This window comes from Nicotiana attenuata, chromosome 7 (assembly GCF_001879085.1).
Source record: "Nicotiana attenuata strain UT chromosome 7, NIATTr2, whole genome shotgun sequence".
NCBI lineage: Eukaryota > Viridiplantae > Streptophyta > Magnoliopsida > Solanales > Solanaceae > Nicotiana > Nicotiana attenuata.
Window position 1 is genome coordinate 29,439,719 of NC_031995.1, and position 16,777 is coordinate 29,456,495.

At 40.6% G+C, this 16,777-nt stretch overlaps 1 long non-coding RNA gene across 1 annotated transcript; it reads right to left on the reverse strand.

The window, feature by feature from the left end:
* LOC109228877 lies at positions 5,599-15,766 on the reverse strand. Its single transcript, XR_002068476.1, has 2 exons — positions 15,299-15,766; positions 5,599-5,858 (listed from the first exon to the last, which is right to left on the reverse strand). It is a non-coding gene; the product is annotated as an uncharacterized LOC109228877 (long non-coding RNA).

Genomic DNA, 16,777 nt, shown 5'->3' on the forward strand with positions numbered 1-16,777 from the left:
TGGCGCAATTGTATTATTACCTACTTACATGATGAAACCCTCCCAAATGACAAAAAAGAAGCTAAAAAGGTAAGAATGTAAGCGGCTAGATACAACCTCTTTTATAACAACTTGTACAAGAGAACATATGGCGACCCTCTAGAGAAATGTATCAAACCCAGCACGTTCTCGAGGAAGTACATGAAGGCTACTATGGCGCTCATTCTGGTGATCGAGCACTCGTTAGGTGTCCCAAACAGGCCGAGTAGTACTGGCCTACCATGAAGAATGACGCCTCAGAATTTGTGAAGAAATGTGAGCAATATCAGAAATACGCCCCAATAATTCACCAAGGGGGCGAATACCTTCATTCGGTCACCTATCCATGTCCATTTATCAAGTAGGGAATGGACATCGTGGGTCCACTCCCACCGGGGCGAGGTAACGTACAATTTTTTTAGTTTTAACTAACTATTTATCTAAATGGGTGGAAGCAGGAACATTCGCCCAAATATACAAACAAGAGGTAATAGCCTTCAAATGGAAAAACATCATCTACCAATTTAGCCTACCCAAGGAGATAAGCTGCGACAATAGGACCCAGTTCACGGAAAAGGAAACCACTGAATTCTTTGAGAAATAGCTCATTAATAGGATACTTTCAACTCCTTACCACCTAACGGGCAACGGGTAGGAAGAATCCTCCAATAAGTCCATATTAAACATCATAAAGAAGAAACTTGAAGAAGCCAAGGGACTGTGGCGGAAAATACTCCCAGAAGTATTATGGGCACACAGAACCACACCGAAGATGAGCACAGGAGAGACACCCTATTCATTGGTCTACGGAATACAAGTAGTTATATCGGTCGAGGTCGGAGAACCTAGCCTGAGGTACTCCCATGAAAGAGGCACCGGTAACAATGAGAGTAGGAGACAAGAACTCGATGAGGTCGACGAATGAAGAGATCCGACATACATAAGGATGGTCACCCAAAAACAACTAGCGGAAGCGTTACTACAACAAAATGGCAAAAGTCCGACCGCTCAAAATCGGGGACTCCGTACTCAAAGCCAAAACCTAAGAAAACAGAGAGCCACGAGAAGGTAAATTAGGAACCAACTGGGACGGACCATACAAAATTGTAGGCAAAGCGAACAAGGGTTCGTTCTAACTAGAGACAATGTAAGGAAATAAACTACCAAATAATTGGAATATCAGCCATCTCAAATACTTCAACTTCTAAAATATAAGAAGTTCCCCCCAAGTCATACTCTTTTTTCCCTCACTTGAGTTTTGTCCCATTACGGTTTTCTAAAAAGGGGTTTTTAACGAGGCGGCAAGAGGGACACTTCAATTCGAAGTATACGAAGAATGGACTGATTTATTTTTCATCGCTCGACTCCTCAAGATTCTCCAAGTCGAACGATGAAAGGAATAGATATACCGGGACCGGGACTGGAATGCCAGCCAACGCCCAAAATTTATAACTTTCTCCAATTATGTAATCAGAGCAACAACGTTAAAGTAATAGAAATTCACACTTATCGAAACTGCTCTAACGAAAGGTTAAGTTCGACTGAGCTGGAACAAACACCTACTGGCCCTCGGCCATGACTTAATAAAAAGGTTAAGTTCTACCAAGCTCGAACAACACCTACCGGCCCTCGGCTGCAACTTAGTAGAAGGTTAAGTTCGACCAAGCTCGAACAGACACCTACTAGCCCTCGACTACGACTTAATAAAAAGTTTAAGTTCGATCAAGCTCGAACAACACCTACCGACCCTCGGCCTGAACTTAACAGAAGGTTAAGTTTGACCAAGCTCGAACAGACACCTACTAGCCCTCGGCCACGACTTAATAGAAAGTTTAAGTTCGACCAAGATCGAGCAACACCTACCGGCCCTCAGCCGCAACTTAACAGAAGGTTAAGTTCGACCAAGCTTGAACAAACACCTACTGGCCCTCGGCCGCGACTTAATAAAAGGTTAAGATCGACCAAGTTCAAACAACACCTATCAGCCCTCAGCCACAACCCGACTAAGAAACATAACCTATATAAACAAAGGACCAATTTGGCCCACGGATATTCGGCTCAAAGGCCACGATCAAGTTGAAGGCGACAACAATAAAAAGGACAAAGAGCGAAACATGCAAACAACATAAGCAAAAATATACAAGTACAGAAACAAACCACAGGAATGAAAGAAGGTACAAAGAGCAACTATGATATTTCATACTTATATAAAGAGTTTTCTACAAAGGCTCTTGAATACGCCGACAAAAATACACAAAAAAGGTTGAAATAAAACTATTGGCCATCGCCATCACGACCTTCAACACCCTCACCAGGTCGATCCTCAACGACGTCACCACCCTGACCATCAACACCATCACCGTCTCAGCCCCCACTATCCTCTCCGTCCTCGCCTTAAGGGTAAACAAAATCATATGAGCCGTCCTCCTCGAGCTGATCTATGCACTCTTCCTCATCCTCCTTGACAGGCCGAGGCATAGCAGGTCATAGCCATAAGCAACCCGAGCTTTGCGAGCCTTAACCTGAGCATCCTAAAGAGCTGCCTTAGAAACGGAGCTCGTTGCATACAAGTCATGGAACACATCCAGTCGGGCCTCAACATGGATCCACTTTTCATACAACTCCCGAGGGACGTTGGGGAAATTAGAAGCATTACAAAAAGAAGGTTACGCAAGCAGTTGGGCTTTCTCGGCATCCAGAGCGGCAACTCGATCATAAAGCTCAGAGGTTTCCTTGACCAACTCCCCGATCCTCTCCTCAAGTGGGTCCTCTTTAGCCTTTGCCGTTGACAGGTCATTCTCCCGCTCAGAATGAAAGGTTCTGTTTGCCAGATCGAGGATCTCCACCTTCCTTTGAGCATCCAACCGAGAAGAATCTGCCTGCTCGAGCTCCTCTTGATTCTCGGCAATCTCACCCCAATGAGCCTACATGTGAAAATGGAACTCATTTAACTGGCCTTGCAACTATACTACATGAGCTTGAAAGTCGCTACATTGGACTTCTACGCCCTTACTAAGCTCTAGCTCCTCTTCCTTGGCCCTCAACGTTCCTTCAAGGACGCTGAATTTTTCCGCGGCCGCCATCCAGGGGCGGATTTACGTTGACCCAAGCGGTGTCACAGGACACCGCTTGGTCGAAATGTTTTACTAAATATATATATATATATATATATATATATATATATATATATATATATATATAATAACTCAAGCGAAAATATTAGTAGAAACAATAAAGAGGACGCCACTTGAAACAAAGTAGTCCAGTGGCTTGTTGGTTAGGCGCTACTTATTACTTGTAACAGGTCGCGGGTTCGAAGCCCCACAACTTCTATAAAAGAAGTTTTTTTAAACTTTGCACAGTTATTAATTAAACCTCCTAGGCCTGGCCCGTAGATTAAAACAACTATTTGACCCTTTCCCAATAAATAAGGATCTTAAACCTTTCTGACATAGGATTAGTGGAGACTATTTAAAACCTTAAGACTTTTTGGGGAGATAGAGCTCATAGAATAACAAGGTTGTGGGTGCATATTTTTCAAACAAATCACTATTCCCGAAGCAAGTCTACTATCGTTATTACTTCAGGTTTGTTTCTCTTTTTTGCCTGTCCAGTTCTTTTTTGTGCAACTTATTTTTTTATAGAGATTATTTTTCTTTCAATTTCTGAATGCACTTTATTGGTTCTTTGTATTGTTTGATTTCCTTGGAGAAATTATTAAATTACGAGTAAAATATTACTATAAGCGGCGACATGCCAATGGATAGAATCATTGAACAATAAGGAGAAGTAATTTCACGAAAATTACTTCATCGTATAAATTATATGTGCTTTACAATAAGGTTAGATGTACTTTTATTCGAAATTCATTGCTTGAAGATATTCTTTTTGTGTGCTTAACAGTTTGGGATTTTATTTCTTTTATTTGTTCATGATCATAATTGTGATGATTTTCTTATTTATAATTTATTTTTGTTTGATGTGTTTGATTAATTTTAGAGGTTAAATTGTGGGACTATCATAATTTGAATTTGTAATAGATAGATCTTTAATTTGTCTTATAATTTACCATTATTATAATGAAGTGCAACATGAGCTATTGTTAATTAAGTTGAAAAGTTTAATTATGATCTTTAGAAGATAATAGGAAATCAAAAAAATATGTATCAATCTTTCTCCCATATTTGTTTCTTTCAATTCTTTTATACAATGATATTATTTAGGCTTTTACCTAATTTGATATTTAAATTTATAATTCAGCATAAATTTCAATGGAGAGTTATTTTCCTAAAGAGTCTTCCAAGCTCCCAAAGCTAAGTTCAACATCTCAAGATTCAATTAACTTGGAAGAACAGGCAAATGAGCCAGAGCAACATCATCAAAATGAAAGGTTTGATTTTAATCCCTTAGAAATTCATCCTGGGGAAAGATTAGCTATTCAAAAATATCATCCAAATGATCGTGATGCAATAAGAAGAGAATATATTCAAAGAGGTCTTTTTCGACCTCGAAATCATAACTTTCCTCAAAGAAATTTTTATTGTAAAATGCGTCGTTTTAATCCTCAATGGTTTGATGAGTACGATTGGTTGGAATATAGCTTAATAAAATATGCCGTTTTTTTCTTTTATTGTTATTTGTTTCAAGATGAATGCATCAATAAAGGGGGAGGAGAAGTATTTTCAAGTATAGGGTTTACAAGTTGGAATAAGAAGAATAGTTTTGATATGCATATTGGTGGACCAAGTAGTATTTATAATCAGTCAAGAAAGAATGCTGATGATTTGTTGAAACAAAAACAATCAATTCAAAGTGCATTTGCTAAACAATCTTATCAACAAAAGTTAGATTATCGGACTCGTTTAGAAGTTGCCGTTAATGTGATAAGATATCTTTTAAACCAAGGACTATCATTTCGTGGACATCGTGAAGATGAATAATCTATTAATAGAGGTAACTTTATTGAACTTCTTAAATGGTATGCTAAACGATATAAAGATGATGGTGATGCACTTAAAAGCTCCAAAGAATAATCAATTGACTTCTCCATACATTCAAAAGGATATTATCACTGCATGTAAGATGGAAACAATTAAATTAATCATTGAACATTTAAATGGTGATTACTTTTCCATCTTAGTTGATGAATCTCGTGATGTATCATGTAAGGAGCAAATGGATATTGTTTTGCGTTATGTTGATAGAAGGGGAAGTTGATGGAGAGGTTTATTGGTATTGTTCATGTTCCTAATAGTGTTGCTTTATCTCTAAAGAATGAAATCACTGGTTTACTTGCTCGACATTCTTTAAGTCCATTTCATATATGTGGACAATGTTATGATGGAGCAAGTAATATGCAAGGAGATATAGATGGACCTCAAATCTTGATGCGACAAGAAAGTAAAGGTGTCACGACCTAAGTTCCATATTAGATCGTGATGACGCCCAACACCCTTGTTAGGCAAGCTAACACTAATCAACTAGCAAACTTTCGTTAAAATAATTAGCAAGTGATGACTTCCCCTTATTCGATAAAAATTTACGAGTTTAATATTTGAGCATAAATAACTGGAAGCAATAAATACGAATTGTAATCATGTAATTAAGCCAAAATCATAAGTCTACTAGTGTGTATGCCAAGACCTGGTGTCACAAATATGAGGGTAGTCTAGTAGAATATACAAAACCAACTACCCTACTGTTTGGAGAGGAATAGACAGGAAAAATAAAGACATAAGGGAGACTCCAGCTGCTGCAGAACAGCTCAAAAAGGGCAGCTCACCGGAAAAGTCTCAAGCTGAGGAATCAAATCTACGCGCCAGACTAATGGCCAGATGCACCTGCCTCAAAGCATGTACAATCAAGTACAGAAGTGTAGCGTGAGTACATAAAAATATGTACCCAGTAAGTATCTAGTCTAACCTCGAAGAAGTAGTGACGAGGGATCGACTTCGATACTTACTAGGGCCAACAATATAATGATATGAGATTCTAACAAGCATAATATACAGAACTAACAATCAACTCAGAACAAGAAATAACCGAACAGTTCTTCCGTAATATTTAAGAACCCAAACACTTCCTTCATATAAAATAAATAATCTCTAAAGCAGTAAACTTATACCAGCTATGAAAAGGGACTTTGAGTTCTATTATCACACATAAATTCCACCAAGGACGTTCGGCCAGATCCAATATAAAAGTAAACTGTGCACTGCCGAGGGTCGAACGGAGCAAACCATAGATGCATCTATTAACCTGCCGAGGCGAACGGCCCGCTCCCATGAGTGTAGTGGAAATAGTCACCCCGCTCGCGGAATATACTTGCGAAGCGGTTAAATATAAATATAACGAAACTCTTCTCAATTCCTTTCAAAATAATAATTTACTTGAAACCTTTGAAATCTTTGAAATTCTCAACATAGTTCTATTCGACGCGAGCCGACAAAATATGTTGAGATAATGGTACCCACAAAGCATGGTGTAAGCCTAGAACCACCCGGACATGAAAAAAAATAGTCGCTACGTACGGACTCTCGTCACTTCGTGCGTACGTATCCCCCACAAATAATCATACATTAATTTAGTTCACCTATGGGGAAATTTCCCTCTTACAAGGTTAGAAAAGAGACTTACCTCGCTTCAAGGTCTACTTTCCGGTCCAAGCTTAAGCCCAAACCCTCAATTTGGTGTTGACCAATCTGAAACTATCCAAATAACGTAAAAACTAATCAATATAGGCTCAAAAGTTCATATTCCCACTATTAGAGTGACTACCCAACCCTATTGCAAGATTCCTGATTTTCACCCCCGGGCCCACGTGCCCGGATTCCGGAAACTTTCGACGAAAGTTGTTACCCATAACCTTAGGATCAAGAATATATGATTTTTACTTCATTTCATAACAAGTTTCGTGGTTAAATCTTGTTTTTATCAAAAATCTAGGTTTTACTCTAATCCCATAATTTTCACAAATCTTTACATGTTAATCTACCCAAAATCCAAGTATTTAACTCACATATAGTAGGAATTACTTACCTCCAAAAGCTTGGTGAAAAACCCCTCTCAAGAAGCTCAAAAATCGCCCAACAATGGTGTGAAATAACCCAAAAACGTCTAAGGCCCGTATTAAATGAAGGTTACTGCCTTCAGTGATTTTCGCACCTGCGGTCAGGGTCCGCACCTGTGCCCCTGCATCTGCGGACAATGGTCCGCATCCGCGGAACTTTACTGGGCCAGCTGGGGCCGCTTCTGCGGAAGGCTCACCGCTTCTGTGGTCCCGCTTCTGCAGAGAGGGGGCCGCATCCGCGGGTTCTGGGCTGCCCACCCTTGGCCGCATCTACGAGTCAAGGCCCGCACCTGCGAGCTCGAACCTGCAGCTTACCAACCGCAGATGCAGCTATGACAGAAGCTGGGGCTTCAGCTCTTGCTCAAAATTTCCAACTTAGTCCGAGCCTCGTCCGATTGACGCTCGGGGCCCCTTCCGAACATACCCACAAGTTTGGAATAATAAAATGGACTCTCTCGAACCCTCGGAATGGCCGAAACAACATTAAAACTCAGAATCACATCCTAAAACCAATTGAATCAAACATATGAACTTCAAGTTCTCCAATTTACTTCCAATGTGCCGAAACATACTTATACTACTCGGATTGACACCAAATTTTGCGTGCAAGTCTTAAATGACATTATGGAACTATTCCTAGTCTCGAAATCTCATTCGGACCATGATATCATCAAAACCCGCTCTAAACCAAATTTAAAGAACTTTTAAAAACCTTCAAGAACCAACTTTCACTATTATGTACCAAAATGCTCCCGGTTCATCCAAAACCCAATCTGAGCATACGTCCAAGTTCAAAATCATCATACGAACCTATTGAAACCATAAAATCCTGATTCCGAGGTCATTTACTAAAAATATTGACCGAAGCCAAACTTGGCCTTTTAAACTAACCTTAAGGAACCAAGTGTTCCGATTTCAGCCCAAACTCTTCCAAATCCCGAACTAACCATCCCAGCAAGTCATAAATTAGTAAAAGCAAGTATGGGAAGCCTTATTTAGGGGAACAGGGTTCTAGAAAGAAAAACGACCAGTCGGGTCGTTACAAAAGGTGCTCATTCAATTCATTGTTTTGCTCATCAACTTCAATTAACTCTTGTTGCAATTTCTAGATGATCTGATGAACTGCAAGAACTCTTATTATTAGTTTTTGATATATTGAATATGGTAGGAGCTTCTTTCAAGCGCAGAGATGAACTTTGTGAGTCTCAAGCAGAAGAAATTGAAGAAGCATTACGTAAAGGTGAGCTTGAAACTGGTAGGGGCTTGAATCAAGAACTAGGACTTGCTAGAGCTGGTGATACTCGATGGGGTTCTCACTACAAATCCTTTAACAATTTTATTATTATGTTTGGCCCTATCATTGATATACTTGATGCTATTGTTGTTAATGTGCATTTTAAAGAAAAGTGTAAGGAAAAGGGATATCTTAAAGCATGTTTAACATTTGAGGTAGTCTTTATGTTGCATTTCATGCGCAATGTATTGGCGATCACCAATGAGCTTAATGCAGCCTTTCAAAAGAAGGAGCAAGACATTGTAAATGCCATGTTACTGGTTGGAGTCGCAAAGGAACGGTTGCAACTAATGAGAGAAGAGGGCTTGGATTCACTTATTGATGAGGTATCTAAATTTTGTATCACATACGATATTTTGATACCTAAATTTGATGAGCTTTATGTTGTCCTTTGAAGATCTCGTCGTAAAGTTGATGATTATACTGTTTTACATCACTACCGTGTTGGAGTGTTTCGTAAAACCATTGATTGGAAACTTCAAGAACTCAATAGTCGCTTTGATGAGGTGACAACTGAGTTGCTTCTGGGAGTAGCTTGCTTGAACCCAATTGACTCCTTTTCAAGCTTTAACATTGAAAAAATATTGATATTGGCCAATCTTTATCCTGATGATTTTGATAAATACTTTATGGTTGACCTTCGTTTTCAGCTTGAGAATTACATTGTTGATGTTCGGGATCATGATAACTAGTTTTTTTATCTTAATGGACTTGGTGATATTTCCAAGCAGCTAGTAGAAACAAAGAAACATGAAACTTATCCTCTTGTATTTCGACTAGTTAAATTTGCTTTACTTTTGCCAGTTGCTACTGCTATAGTTGAAAGAGCTTTCTTGGCAATGAAGTTGATTAAGAACGACTTACGAAATCGAATGGACGATGAGCTTTTAAGTGGTTGTTTGGTGCCATATATAGAAAAGATGTATTTAGTAATGTTTCTAATGAGGCTATTATGGATACATTTCAAAAAATGAAAACTCGTCAAGGAGAGTTGTAGTAGCTAATGTACTTGAATTGTTTTAGTAAAATATCGTTATAATGGTTTATCAATTTGTTCATTTCTTTCAATGGGACACCGCTTATAAAAGATCATGTGTATACCACTGCCGCCATCAGCTCCTCGTCTTTATTCTTCAAATCTTCTCTTAAGGCTCGAACGTCGCCTCCCTCGCGAAGCCGATATCGAACCTCCCGGTACTTCCCGCGGTACTCAATATACTTTCCTTACAGCTTCACAAAAATCTCTTTACGCCTCTTCTCCCTCCAAGCACTCTCAACTTCTAGAATCGTCGTCTACAAATCAAACAAAAGAGGTTAGAACTTAAAAATAAGCTAAGGCACAAGGAAAATTGTAGGTAATAATCATACTTACCCCCAAGAGCGAGGTATGCGATACTTTTCGATAGAGTACTATCAGTTATCTTCTTGAGGGTCTCAACGTCAGAACAAAGAGTACCGAGGTCAGGAACTACCTCCTCGGTGTCTACAAGCAGATCACAATCCATTGGGACCATGTTGGTCCTCGAACCTCCCTCCACCCTCACCTCGAGTAGGGTGATCCCCTCATCGATCATCATCAGGTCGTCCAGGTCAATATCAGAACCTGACTCGTCGCCCTTCTCGACGACAGTTTTCCCTATGTCACCGGCGGGCGAATAAACATCCACTGCTGCCTGAGAAGACGAAGCCTTCTCTCGCCTCGAAAGTGCGGGGCCACCATTAAGTGCCCCCACAACGGACGTCTCCCCCTCGGGATGCACCAGCGCATCCACGGTCACCTCGTCCAGTTATGGGGCCTCGATGCTCTCCCCAACATCCTCTTTTATATGAATAGTCATTGTCTCTCGAGAACCAAATCATCCCCCGGCGAGTTAATAGCAACTAGGACTTCCCCTCCGGTGTCCACGACTCTTCTATTGCATGGCCTTAGATCCCTATCACCGGGGGGACCTCGTTATCCTTATCAATCAAAGAAAATAGCTGAGGAGCAGAAGCAGCAGTTGGGATGGAGGTAGATTCTTGGACTGCAGCAGCCAGGACGGGGGCAGGTGTAGAAGGCACAGTAGTCGCAACCGGGGTAAAAATAGAAGGCATAGCAGCCCCTTTTCCTAAACGAGGGCACAGGCGCTCTGCTCCTTCGAGAAGTCCCCCTAGCCGAACCCGAGAAAGGGAGAAACATAAAAGTTGACAAAGCTGACCAACATACAAAAAGAGGTAACAATCACAGCCAAAAGGGAAGTTACCTATAGAAGGGAGAGCCGGTCTGAACTCTTAAAGAAGCTCGGCCAAGCATGAATCCTTACGGCATGAGAGAGAATCTGCCCGTCCCAGTCGGCAATGCGTACGGCTAGAGGGGGAGGACAGTTGTTGGCTACAAGGAAGGAATAATTACATGACTAGCCCAAAATGGGCGAAGAGATGCAAAAGGAAAAAACGAAAGAAACATAGACACTTACGTTTATGATTCCAAGCCTCGGGGAAGCCGTCGACATTGGCCACGACGTCCTCAGTTCTGACATAAAATAAATCGAGCCAGAATTGATAGCTGGCCTTATCATCCATCATCACCACCAGGCACATGCCTCTACGATGACGGAGGATCAACATCCTTTCCCTATAGAAGCTAGGTGAGAATAGGTGCACTAAATGCCGTAATGTCACCTCGACACCAACGAGCTCAGCAAACTTGGTCAGTATCTTGATGACTTTGTAAACATATTGGGCGAGCTGAGCAGGGCAACTGCCATAGTTGCGGCAAAATTCCTCCACCAACGGAAGGATGGGAAATAAGTAACCGATAGCAAACGGGTAAGAATATAGAGTGCAATACCTGGGACGGTGAATATGAACTTCGTCCTCCCCAGCAAGGATCAGTTCGATATGGCCGGGGAGGCCAAACTTAGCTTTAAATTCAGCCAACTGATTAGGCGCCATTGTCAATAAGAAGGTTCTAGGCGTCACGTCTGGCGATTGATGGAAATATGACCTAGTTTTGAGGTTGTGGGGGACGATCTCCTCCACCGAGGGAAAAGATTTATCCTCTACAGTGGCAGTTGTATTCTCTCCCCGATCAGGGAACAAAACCGCCAACAGAATCGTGTGACTCCCTTCACCAATATCAGATAAAACATTCGACATGTTTATGAGAAAATAAAGAAGGAAACTAGGAATAGAGTTTATGATATGGAAGAGAGCAAAGATACAGAGAAGAGAGGTTCGGAGAGAAAGTTTGAAATCTCAAAAGTTTGGGAGAGTAAAAATTTCAAATTTGGGTTTGGCTATCTCTATTTATAGAGATTGAGGCACCAAATCAGAAACGGTTTGTCATAATGGGCACCAAACCCGAAATGGCTCACCATAATTAGAACCAAAATCGAAACGGTAGATCCCATCAAAGGTCACATGCAAATCGACGCAATGCATCGGGAACAAGCATTATCATGATGCATGACGTCATGACGTCATTGATAAGTAGGTATTTTAACCTATTACTTGCTCTCTTTTACTTGTGTTTTGGGCCAAAAATGCGTGAAGGTATTCCCGGAAACTAATGTAATATGCTTGCTTGCAGGAATTGTTCAAAATGAGCCAAAGGAGTCATAATCAACTCATAAAAGAGTCAAAACTTGAACAAAAACCAAGACTGAACCAAGATATCTGAAGCGCAGACCGCACATATATTGTGCGACCGCGATCAGAAATACGTGGTCTGTGAAAAGGAGATTCGAAGAGTTGCATTTTCAGGATAAATGATAAGCGCAGAATGCGCCAGAAATGTGCGGTCGCAAAAGTCTCTCCGCGGCCGCGATGGAAATTATGCGAACCGCAATGCATGAAGTTCAGAGAGCTCACAACTTGAGCAAAAAGAAAGAAGTGTGGTACGCGTCAGAATTGTGTGGCCACAGAAGTCCCTTACGCAGCCGTGATTGAAATTATACGGCCCACGAAACTCAACTAAACCCAGATCCAGATTTGAAGAATGCGGACTGTCACACCTCATTTTTACACCCTGAAGGTATTTAAGGGAGTTTTTTCACTTAAGTGACATTATTCGAAATGGGATTATTGATAAGTCAGGATTTTAGCATGTTTTATGCCCCTACTTGCCTATGCTTTGGTTATAAATTGCTACAAAATAATCCAAAAATGCTCACAAGTTCCGCTTGATTGCAGGTTTGATCGACAAAGCGACAGAATGTCAAAGATCGGCTCAAGAAGGAGTGAAATCTGCTCAAGTGTCAAAGACTAACTAAATTGAGGAAAAGAGAACCTAGTGCGGACCGCGCAAAAGCGAATGCGGCCGCACTAGGAGGTTCAGAGAGTTGGCATTTTCAAGCTGGAGGCAACGCGGGCGCGGTACGACTCACGCGGTCCGTGGTCAGGCTCCGCGGCCGCGCTACTCTTTTGTGCGGTCCGCGGAGCAGAGATTCAGAGAGCTCACATTTTGCCAGTTCCAAGCAATGCGGCCCGCGGTCATTTTTGTGCGGCCGCGCCAACTTCCACCGCGGCCGCGGTATACTTTCACGCGGTCCGCGGTCCTCAAGTTCAGAGAAGCATAAATTGAAGTCCAAGAGCCAGTGCGGCCGCGGTCCATTTTGCGCGGCCCGCACTGACCCCGCAGGAGTATTTTTGTCTAGTTTTCCAGCCTAGTATAAATAGGATATTTTACCATTTTTAGGCCAGGTTTTATATCCCAGACATAGCTGCGCTCGTGAGACTCGATTTTGTAGCCATTTTTGGCACTTTTGCTCTATATTTACGATAGATTCTTGTAGTTTCATTTAGCAATTAATTAATATGCTTAGTTCTTCATCTATGTCTTCAGTTTTTGTATCTAGCATGAGTAGCTAAACCCACTAGCTAGGGTTGTGGCTCAACCCTAGTGTGGGTAATTGATGGGTGTTGCCATCTAGGGTTAGATTGATTATGGGCGTTTGCTATTTATGTTGATTTTATATTTTTATTTAAGAATTGGTGGTTGCAAACACTGATTCAAGCTTTGTGGGTTTGACTCTTCTTGAGAAAGAGAGTTTATGACCCCAAAATTGACCCAACAAGGAATTGGGATGGACTCATGAGAAATGAGAGTCCCAATTAACGGGTTAAATCTCGAGAAATTAATCACCCTACTTGAACCCTAGTTGCTTGATCTCATTGGCCTACCCAATTGGTCTCGAGAGAGTCAATTGGGCAAAATCACTCTCTCTACCGAGAGGTGTGAGAGTGAGTACAGTTGTGCAACGGTTACAGCATAAGCCCCAAATATGTCAATCTATCCTTAGTAACATCTACCCGTCAATTAGCTACCTAGGCAATGCCACGACCCTAGTGCCTTTCTTCCCATTAGATACAACTTTGCAATATTCTAATAGCATAATTTAGTGTTAATCATTAGTTTTATCTTAATAGTTATAAAATCAACAACCAAGAATGTTTGAAGTGACATTAGGAACACAAACACATCTCTAGACTAGACAGAAAATCCAACTCCACTACTAGCTCCCTGTGGAAATCGATCCCGACCACTATTCGGGTAAAAGCTATTGCGACCCGCTCTTCCTACCTTGGTGTAGCGTCGAGTTTGCAGCGATCAATTATTTATTTATCAGAGTCACCACTTGGGATAGTTTATTTGGTGTCCCAAGTCACCGGTTTATTTTAAATCCCAAATCGAGGAAATTCGACTTTCCATTTGAAGTCTGCGAACCAGAAATTCTGAATAAGGAATTTTGTTAACCCGGGAGAAGGTGTTAGGCATTCCCGGGTTCTGTGGTTCTAGCACGGTCGCTTAAACTATTATAATAGGCCTATTATCTGATTTTAATACCGGTTTTAGCCTATGGTACGTTTTAACTTATTAACCGCTTTCAATTAATTTAGGAAGATTCAACGTTATCTAAAACACGTCTTGAACCATGTCACATGAAATGCACCCGCGGTCCACGACACATTTTATTTAACGTTGTTGAGAATTGGAGTTGGGTCACATGAAATGCACACCCGAGTTTAGGAAATTAATTTAAATAGCGCGCCTAAAGCAACTATACACTTTCGAGTTAATAACAAGGTTTGCGAGGGCCATGAAAAATTCAACTAATGGCACACCTCGATTTCTAAAGAGTTATTATTAATTATCCGAGGGCCATGGGTTATCTAATTTTGCACTATGGCACACCCCAAGTCTAATTTTTAAAGGATGTTTGAACTAATCTTTTGAGGGCAATAAATTATATGTTTTGTTGATATTGCACACCTCAATCTAATTAAAGGAATCATGTTTAATAACGGCCTAGGCATGCTCCTAACGTTAAAATAATAAAGTAAAGCAATTAACATGGTAAACTCAAAAAAACCAACTCCCAAGCCCATTTTGCACAAAAGAGCGCATGAACAGTGATCCAATAGAAGGACTAGGAAATAGGAATTCCATCAAACCAGCAACAAGCATTCGAGGGATCAAACCAGGCGAACAACCAAAACTGTAAAAAAAAATACTAGACAAAACATAACAAAGACGATTAAACTGTCAAACCAACAAAAATAAAATGCCTACACTCCAAGGACAAAGGAGAACTCACAACGACAGCATGCTCATAAGGACGATTAATAATCCTACAAAGTTATAGTTCACATTCTTATAAAACTATAACTTATGATATAAAAATTGGTATTGTGTAAAATTGACTAAGCTACAGACTGTTGGGTCAATCTTCCTGTGTGATGAAAGGTGTATGTCCTATTTCAAGTGGAGAATGTTATCTTAGAACTTAACAAAAACTTTTCCAGATGATGGTTTGCTTCCAATGTATATTAATCCACACAAAGGCACAACATCATACTCAACTATAACATTCATAAATTGACTAAATTTGTCATGGAAACAATAGCAGCAGAAATTAAGAAGAGGGAAATAGAACCTCTCATCAATCCGAGCCGACGTACAAGAGATCCAAATAGAAAACTCTATCGCACCAAAGCTCGGACCTCGACAGAACTCAAGCTGGACCGGAAATGGAGAAACCCCGGCGAAGTGCCGGCATGGCAGTGACTTCGACGGATTAAACAGATTTGAAAATGAATTGGAGGTGGTTTATGGCCAAGGCAAAGACTACAGAGCTCTTAAGTCCAAAATCCGTTTTTCATTTTTGTTGTCTTTTCCGGCCGGTTCCTTTAGGCCTTAGGCGTCCAATTTTTTTTTGGTTTTTCTTTGATTTTGAAGAAGACAAAACGGTCAATTCCCAAAATGTGTCACTGCTGATTGCCATATCTCTTAGGTCCCTAGCTTTTTTTTTTGTTTCTAGCGTGTATTTTTCAGCTACTTTGTTGTCTAGGAAGAAAAAGAGAAATGGCTCCAGCTCTTTTAGCTCTTAGCTCCAAACGGCGGATTGGTCATGTTTTTGGCGTAGGTCTAAGTTTAGGCATTAGGTACTATTATATAGGGGGTAGGAATTAGGTTAGGGATATGGGCCTAGGAATTATGGGCTTGGGAATTATGGGCTAGGTCCAAAAATTAGGCCTAAAAATGGATTGGTCGAGCCCAAGTTTTATTCTTTCCCCGCGAACGAGACTAAAATACGATCTCATTTATTAATTAATCCTACTCAATTAAAATAACTATTAAAATAAGACTGACCGTTAAAATAAAACTATTTTTTGGTATTTTTCAAAGTTAAAAAAAATGACTACAACACATTAATGAAACTATTTTTTTTGTAATTTTTATTTTCTTGTAATAAAATAAAGTAAAAGAGTAAAAATTAGTTAAAATAGCTATATTAAGCCTAAATTAAATATTTACGTGCTAAAATATGAAAAATCTTGGGGAGGGACAAAAACCACATGTCTACAGCTGCCCCTCTTTGACTGGAAACGCGAAGAGTTTTCAGACAAAGAATGACTAGACAGGTTTTTTGATCCGACCCTTATTTAGAGAGGCCAAAAGCTAAAAGAAAGGAGAATGTGACCGAGCCCTGGTATCTGAGCTGCCTACATATCCTTGGCTATAATGGAATCAGGCCACGTGTAGTTCAGAAGTGAATGAGGTGATAGAGTACCGAGGTGGAGAGCCGATTGAGGTGCCATTCCGTCGAGGTTCCGGTCCGCGGTCCCGTTATTACATCAAAATCAGAAAATGTAAAAGACCAACTAAGCCTATCAGCTACGAGTTACAAGATCCCTATCTATGAGTCTTCTGAAGCTTGATCTTGAGTCTTGGCTAGTTCTTGCTGCAGACTCCGATCTGAATCTTGATGCTTAGGCGACTAGGGGATGGAGACCCTATGTCTAAAATCTCAACTAGGGGTTGGAGACCCTATGTTGGCAAAAGGCGACTAGGGAATGGAGACCCTATGTCTAAAAATCTCAACTAGGGATTGGAGCCCAGTGTTGCGAAAGGA